Raw genomic sequence first — 7,500 nt, forward strand, 5'->3', positions numbered from 1 at the left:
ACGACCACTCAACAACCTTCCACGCCCGCGCCTACCGGTTGCAGACCCGTGGCCCCCTGGAGCTCCGTGCCCGGAATGGTTAAATGGTGCAACGATACCTGCCAGGGCACGTCAAACAACTGCCCTCCCACCTACTGCACGTGCGACTAACGACCCTTTCCACGGCAGGTCGCTATAGTTGCGAGGCGGGAAACCCTTCACTAGTCAGGGACGAGGAGAAAGTGCTGATCTAGCTAGGGAAGGGCCATTGTGAAGGTTCTCGCTCGCCACTCCGGTGACTCTTGAAGCTAATCGTGTTGAAAACATGTCTGGAACAGCGACTCCATCTACCATCACACTTCAAGGAAATAATCGAGCTTTTGAGCTAAAGAGCTGGCATTTAAAAACCCGATAGGAACTGTGCCATAGTTATCAATCTTCTAAATGCCGATGATTGCATTTCTTTAATACTATATTGCACGTCTTAAGCACTTTGATTGTTTTACTTTAAGTGTGATTGCAGGGGGCTCATTTCCTCTATTGTTATTTGTGGGGATCTGCAAATATGCTTGAGTGTGTTTATTTATATAATGATTATTTTGGGCTTGGTGCAATTCGCGAGCAGCATAGTTTAAAAAGTTGATTAACTCACTGTGAGATGTGACGTGTCTTTGATCTTGCGTGCTTCCCTAAAGAATGTGAACTAATCCATTGTGATCTAACGGATGAATTATCCTGCATATATCAAAACCTATAGTTTTCATATATGGTCGTATAAAATAAAATCATGGAAAAATAAGTTATTGCAGAAATTATGCATGTTCAATTTACTCAGGACTTATATATATAATTCTGAAAAACATGTACCGATTGCATCAGTTGAAATTATTGGTAAGATCATTTTTCCTTAACTTTTATGAAATCACTAAGGAAACACGCAGTTAAAGTCTTGGATAAACGAGTCTTAATTATCACACAAGTGCTATTGGCATTTGGAAGTATAAGAGACAAGTGAATGGTTTGCTTTTCAATCTAGACGGTGGCGCTCCACACTTTCACACAGAGGTGTGAAACGTACCATCCGGTTTTGCTCTGTATTGTTTACTTGCTCTGAATTGCTCTTCAATATTGGCATTTCAAAGTATAAGGAAATATTGAATCCTTTTGGCTTTTAAAGGGATTGAAAACTATTAACAAGATAAACGGCTTGGGTGCCTTTCTCCTCAATAATTTCTTTACAAACGAATCTATTCATTACCATGCTATGTAAATGTTTCCTTTAGTATGCAAGTGCCAGACTAAAAAAAAAATGTATATATATATATATATATATATACACTGGCTGCGGTGATGCAACACAAACCTATGCTTGTTGACATGAAAGAAAGAAAAAAAGTAACTCAGAAAGGCAACTGCTGCTTTTTCGAATGCAATTTTCAAACGTCTTACAAAACAGATTATCGAAATTCCAACTGCAAAACTATTATTTACGGCAAAGTTAGTCATTCGTATTCAGACTACAAAATCTTATTGTAGCTATTTGGCTTTGATCATCCGAAAGTAAGAGCAAGTTTGCAAAGGACGCGACGCAAATGTTGAATTTGGGTTTAAATATTTATCCTATGTATACCACCCTTCATTTATATCGAGTGAATTTTAACTGTTATTTGCACTGTTTTTTGAGCAAAGTAAAATATTCAATCACCTCTTTTATTATCCTTCTGCTTTGCTTTGTGGTTGAAATGAAATAGAAGTAAATCAATAATACACAGTTATACGTGTGTGCTTCTATGTAATAAATAGACAGTATACCATGGCAGTACAAGAAAATGGACGTTGATATCCAGCGTTTCGAACTGCGGAAATTCTATGTTGGTTTACGGTTAGAATGAAACACTTTTTCATCAGTCCATTAGTTTAGCTTTTGTCTTCTCATGATGACTTAAGTCTCATTGATAGTTCACTTTTTCTAGAACTCGCCTCAATCAAAGTTTACAAGAACGGACATCTCAATGTAATTCCTCGTCTGATCGAGAAAAAGCGGGAAATCTTTATACCAGTCCTTCGTATATTTTTGCTATGGTGTTCTTCAGCTTGCTTATTCCCGACCAAAATAGTAGACGCGGAACGGAGTGAGCATATAATTCGTATTTTTGTCGACGCGTTCGTCAAAATTCAACAGCGAAAAAAGTGAAACATTCCGAGCCCATAGAGTTATCCAGAAAGTGCATTTTAGTGATCATGCAATTTGACCTTTAAGTTGTGGATATTATGTCAGAGATATTCATTAATTTAATGCTACACAGCCTAATTTATAAAGTAAAATATAACTTGTATATTAAGGTGTGGAAGCTACATATATTTATTCGTAATATGAGTACAAGAATAAGAATTATGATGATGGTAATAAAGATAATAATTATAATAATGATAATGATAATATTGATACTTATAATAATGATAATAATGATAATAATTTATTACTTTTATCATTATATTATTACATTGAAGTCTCTATATTCTGGAAGTATAACTAAGCATCTTTGACACGGCTTCGTCTTCCCGTTTCAGTGGATAAAAAAAAAAAAAATCCTGTGGCACGTACAAGTTTTAAGTGTTAAAATGCGTGATAGTTCTCTGGAGAGAATCTAGGCCCTTTTTACGAAGATGCAATCAATATGGGGCCTGTTCCGAAGTGCATAGATATCCTAACTGCCTGAAGCATGTTTAACTATCCCAAGCTCCGACAAGACCGTTAATTTATATAGGATGTTCTCATTTATCCGTGAGGCCGTCGAAGCCAGTTATTCTCAGGTGTTTTTCAATTTAATACGAAGATAACAGTGAACTGCAGTCTGTGGTTTATTCATCAAGATGCCAATTTGGAAAGCATTAACATAGTGCTAAAACAACAGATTATTTAAGTTGTATTAATATTAAAAGACTAATTTCTCTATTTTTTCAGACTTACTACCTAGCATTAAAGTAACTGAATGCAAAGCAAATATTAGTAACCTAATATACAAGACCGTTTATACCACAGAGCTCAAACAGAAATCATCCCCATATGCATTCTGCACTTATATTGACAAAATTCAAAATATGTCATCAACTTGAAAGAAATTGAGCAATTCAGATTACAAATACCAAAGCCATCCGGCATACTATATTGAAATTATTAACTTTTCTTTTAATATTACACATTCATATTATGTATAGACTACAGTAACATTCACAAATATATTTCCAAATATATTATCAACTGCAAAGTAACTGAACCTTTTACTTGCCTACAAAAGCTACACCTGGTATGGTTTTGAAGGGCAATGTAGGAATTCAACACATCGACTAGCCTTTATCATATAATATAGTTTGACCAATATCCGAAGGCACCAAAGTCCCGAGCTACTCCTCTCTGACTTGACTCCTCCTGATTCATGAAAATATCCACAAAATACATAAGATTTGAACCACCTAAATAGGAATTCATGTACAAGTAGTGCACTGTTATATATATATGAATACCTTATAATTATCCACGTAGAAAAATGTTATCAGAGAAAATCAGACTTGAAATACTAGTAATAATAATAATAATGATAATGATAATAATAATGATAAGAATAATATTAAATAGTCTACTCTAAAACGAGTCACAATAGCTAAACAGAAAACGAGAGGAGCTATATGATTACAAAACCATATAATTGGATGAAGAATACATTATCTTGAATGGTTCCTTATAGGGTAATTAACTATGTGATATTACATGTACCCCCTCTTGGCAATTACAGTGATACTATTCATAATGATAATAGCATTAATTATAAAACTGCAACTCCTATAGCACACCATGCAGTGGTCAGGTAATTAAACTGCTTTCCTATAATGTCTACACAAAAAGCTGACGTGTCTTTTGAATCTCTGTTTTCTATGATATCCTGGACCACTAAAAGGCTGCTACGAAGTCCTATATAAATTAATAGACCTTGGGTACTGCTGTCTCTATAGAACTTATTGTAGCCCTAACCAGGACAACTTGGGCGCTGGGCTGTGACCATGACATAGTATGCATTATAATATTTGAACATCCCCTTAGCCCAGGCTCTCATTGGTGGCTTCCGAACCTTTAAAGCCTTTGACATATTTTTATATTCTTTGAACCAACTGCCAGCTGCTTGTAACAATTGAAAAGTTGTATCAGCCTCAAATCTACCTTTTCCGCATATTCACTGTTATATTCCAACATATTTTTACATTTTACATTTCCTGCTTTGTGTCCTCGAACCCCTAAAACCATAAGCTATCTGATGAACCAGTATAAATCATTAAAACAACAAAAAATTTCATGCCACGAATTATGTCCTATGCTGGACTGATATTTCCGTAAGTTATGTATCACAAGTTATGTATCTGCCCTGTCAACCTATTGAAGAATGAATAGATAAAATACAACATCGAAATCAAGATACATTTCCAATTATTTTCGCACACAGTCTACGTGTGTGAATTACATGTAATACATATATGTACGGGGTTTCTTTTAATTGGTCTAAATAATTCTCTGATGTCTTATCAGTTTAATTTGGAGGTAGACGGATAACAATTTTTATATATTCAGTTTATTCCAGATATATATTACAAAACCCATAACCATACATAAATAAGAAAATATTGGTTTGGTTAACAACAATCACATGGAAGACAAGCACTTGAAATACTGCTTGATAAAGAAGGGGCGTAACGCATAAGCACTGCAGTTCTTGGTTTTAGGTCCCCAGGTATCACATGCACAACAAAAAGGCTGAAAAGTATATGAAAATTAATACCACTATCACAATCAGCAGTGTAAAAAGAAATACAAAAAAGAAATAGCAAATACAGTAACTCACTTGTAGGTGCAAGGTACTGCTAACGTAAGCAGGGTCAGTGGCAAAATGACCGACCACCTACTTTACAGGTGACAGGTAAGGGTATACCACCTCACGTGCGCTTTACATTTGAGGGAGAGCGAGTATAAATAACTTTCAAGAATATATACACAATATAGATAGATTACTCACATTTAATCATGCTTGTTTATAACCAATGTCATATTACCGTATGCAATTTACGAAAACCCTTTACAATATACGAATTACATTTTGGATATTTTTTTTATTTTTTTTGTAAGGCAGAAAACAAACAAATTGGATGATAATGAATCAAATTATATGTATATATATGCATGTATATATGTATATATATGCATGTATATATGTATATATATGAATACATATGTAATATACATATGTGTGTATATATATGTATATAAATGAATATATATACATACACGCATATGGATATATGTGTGGGCGTATGCATAAAAATACATATAGAGTCGTATGGATTTTATTCATTAAACTTTCACGATGAGGTTTAAGAACTACAGCCGAAAAGAAACCTCAAAGGAACCGTTACCGAGACACACGCATTTTAGCGAATAAAGGGACAGAATGAGAGACAGAGAGAGAGAAAAAGTGGGAAGAGAGACAAAGAGAAAGAGCGAGAGGTGCTGGAAATGAAGGGAAATTCTGCTCATCTCATCTCTGATTCTCTTGTTTCATGAAAGAGGGAAATTGACGGGCTGAAGGAAAGGAAGGGATGGGGGGGGGGGGGAGGGAAGGAGGAAGGGAAAGGGTGAAGGGAAAGGGAGGGAGGAATGACGGGGGAGGGAGGGAAATGAGGGAGGAAAGAAAGGATGGTAGAGAAGGAAGGGAGAAAAGAGGTGAGGAAGGAAAAAATGGTGGGAAAAGGAGGGAGAAAGGAGATTATGAAGGGAGAAAAGGAAAGAGGAAGGAAAGTGAGGGAAAAAAGAAATGGAGAATGGATGGCAAGGGAGGGAGGGTGAGGGAAAAGGAAAGGGGGAAGTGAGAAAAGGAAAGTGGAAAGGAGGAAGTAAGAGAGAGAAGGGAGAAAAGAAATTAGGGAAGATAAAATTATTAAAATGGAGAAGAAACAAAAGAGAAGAGCAAAAAGGTAAGAGAGTGAATGAGACAAGGAGGGAAGAAAAGGAGGAGAGAAGGGCGAGAGAGAGAGAGAGAGAGAGAGAGAGAGAGAGAGAGAGAGAGAGAGAGAGAGAGAGAGAGAGAGAGAGGGAGGGAGAGAGGGAAACATACCCGCCGCCGCCACCCATGCTCAAAGCCTTTGTTTCCCACTAATCTAGTTTCGTATCGTCTGCTTCTTCTGTTGTCAATGGCAGCGTAGCGGTTCCGTCTGCTTTTGTTACTGAGGAATTGGGAAATGAATCCAGGGTTTTTGGTGCTGGCGGCGCACGAGACTCGGCTGGGTGTTTTTGCGTGTCTGTGGGTGGGTAGATTTATGTGCGTGTGGTTGCGTGTGTTTGTGGGGAAGTTAATGTACGTGTCTGCGTGTGTCAGTTATTGTAGCTTTGTGTGTCAGTGTCTGCGTATGTCTGACTGCCTGCGTGTTTCTGCGTTTGTCTACGTTTATTTGTTTGTTTCTGAATGTTTGTATCTAACTGTGACTGTGTACGGTATTTACGTGTGTCTGCGTGTGCGTGCCTAGGGATAGCATAATTACTGGTAACGATAAACATAAATGATGAATGCAAATGATCACAAAAAATAAAAGAAACACATCCAGATTAAGGTCCTGAAAAAGAGACATAGAGTGAATTAATGATATACAGATCTGGTTAAGGTCAGAATGAACTGATTCTTAATTTGCAATCAGTAATTCGTACTCTGATTGCTAATCGTTCTGAACGCACGAACAAACGAGACGTAGTGACAGCTGAGGTCACTTTATGTATGTATATAAACATTATATATATAGAACGAGAGAGAAAGAGAAACAGATAGAGAGGGAGAGCGAAAGACAGTGATGTTATCGTATATTTATCCATATATATATTATCCTATAAATATATATATACATATACACAGTAGAAATGACGTAGATGAAGCTATGGTCTGTACTGAAGATAGACGAACGTGATAGCACATGCATTTACACCCACAGTGCATACACGGACATACGGAAGCGTATGCCTGTGCATGCATAAAGCGCACTGCCTATTATTTAGGTTATGAGTTATAGTTATGGGTAGTCTTGCGAGAGTTGGAGAATGATGGGTACGTGGGTATAGCACTCAGCAGGTTGTGGGACACCGGAAGAAGGCAAGGCGGTCCGGCCTGTATAACGGAGATGGCAGGTTAGCAACTCTTCCGCTTGAAGTCCCTCTCTTTATTTTTATCTGTTTTTATATATTCCCTTTATTTCGTTTTCTTTTTATCTTTATATTTTAAAATTTCTACATTCTGTTTTTTGTTTATCATTCTCTTTTGTATGATATGTATATTGCAAGTACATAATTAACTTATTCATTAATTTAACCATTTATAATCATTGCTACATTTATGTTTTCTATGCATTTTGAGTCGAGTGAATTTCTATCTGTGTTTTGCTTTGTATTTTGTGAGTTATCTTCTGGCAGTATCTCTATATACGCAGTGCCTA

At 36.5% G+C, this 7,500-nt stretch overlaps 2 protein-coding genes across 2 annotated transcripts in view; both read left to right on the forward strand.

Moving 5' to 3' along the window:
- LOC125031896 overlaps positions 1–113 on the forward strand; it is a 4,210-nt gene extending 4,097 nt beyond the window's left edge. The window contains exon 3 of the mRNA XM_047622893.1: positions 1–113. This exon is cut by the window's left edge and continues 22 nt beyond it. The gene's annotated coding sequence lies outside the window, so the exon portion shown is untranslated.
- The window catches only part of LOC125031895, a 28,991-nt gene that overhangs the window by 10,715 nt on the left and 10,776 nt on the right, over positions 1–7,500 (forward strand). The window lies entirely within an intron of this gene.

The sequence above is a fragment of the Penaeus chinensis genome, chromosome 13, assembly GCF_019202785.1.
Source record: "Penaeus chinensis breed Huanghai No. 1 chromosome 13, ASM1920278v2, whole genome shotgun sequence".
NCBI lineage: Eukaryota > Metazoa > Arthropoda > Malacostraca > Decapoda > Penaeidae > Penaeus > Penaeus chinensis.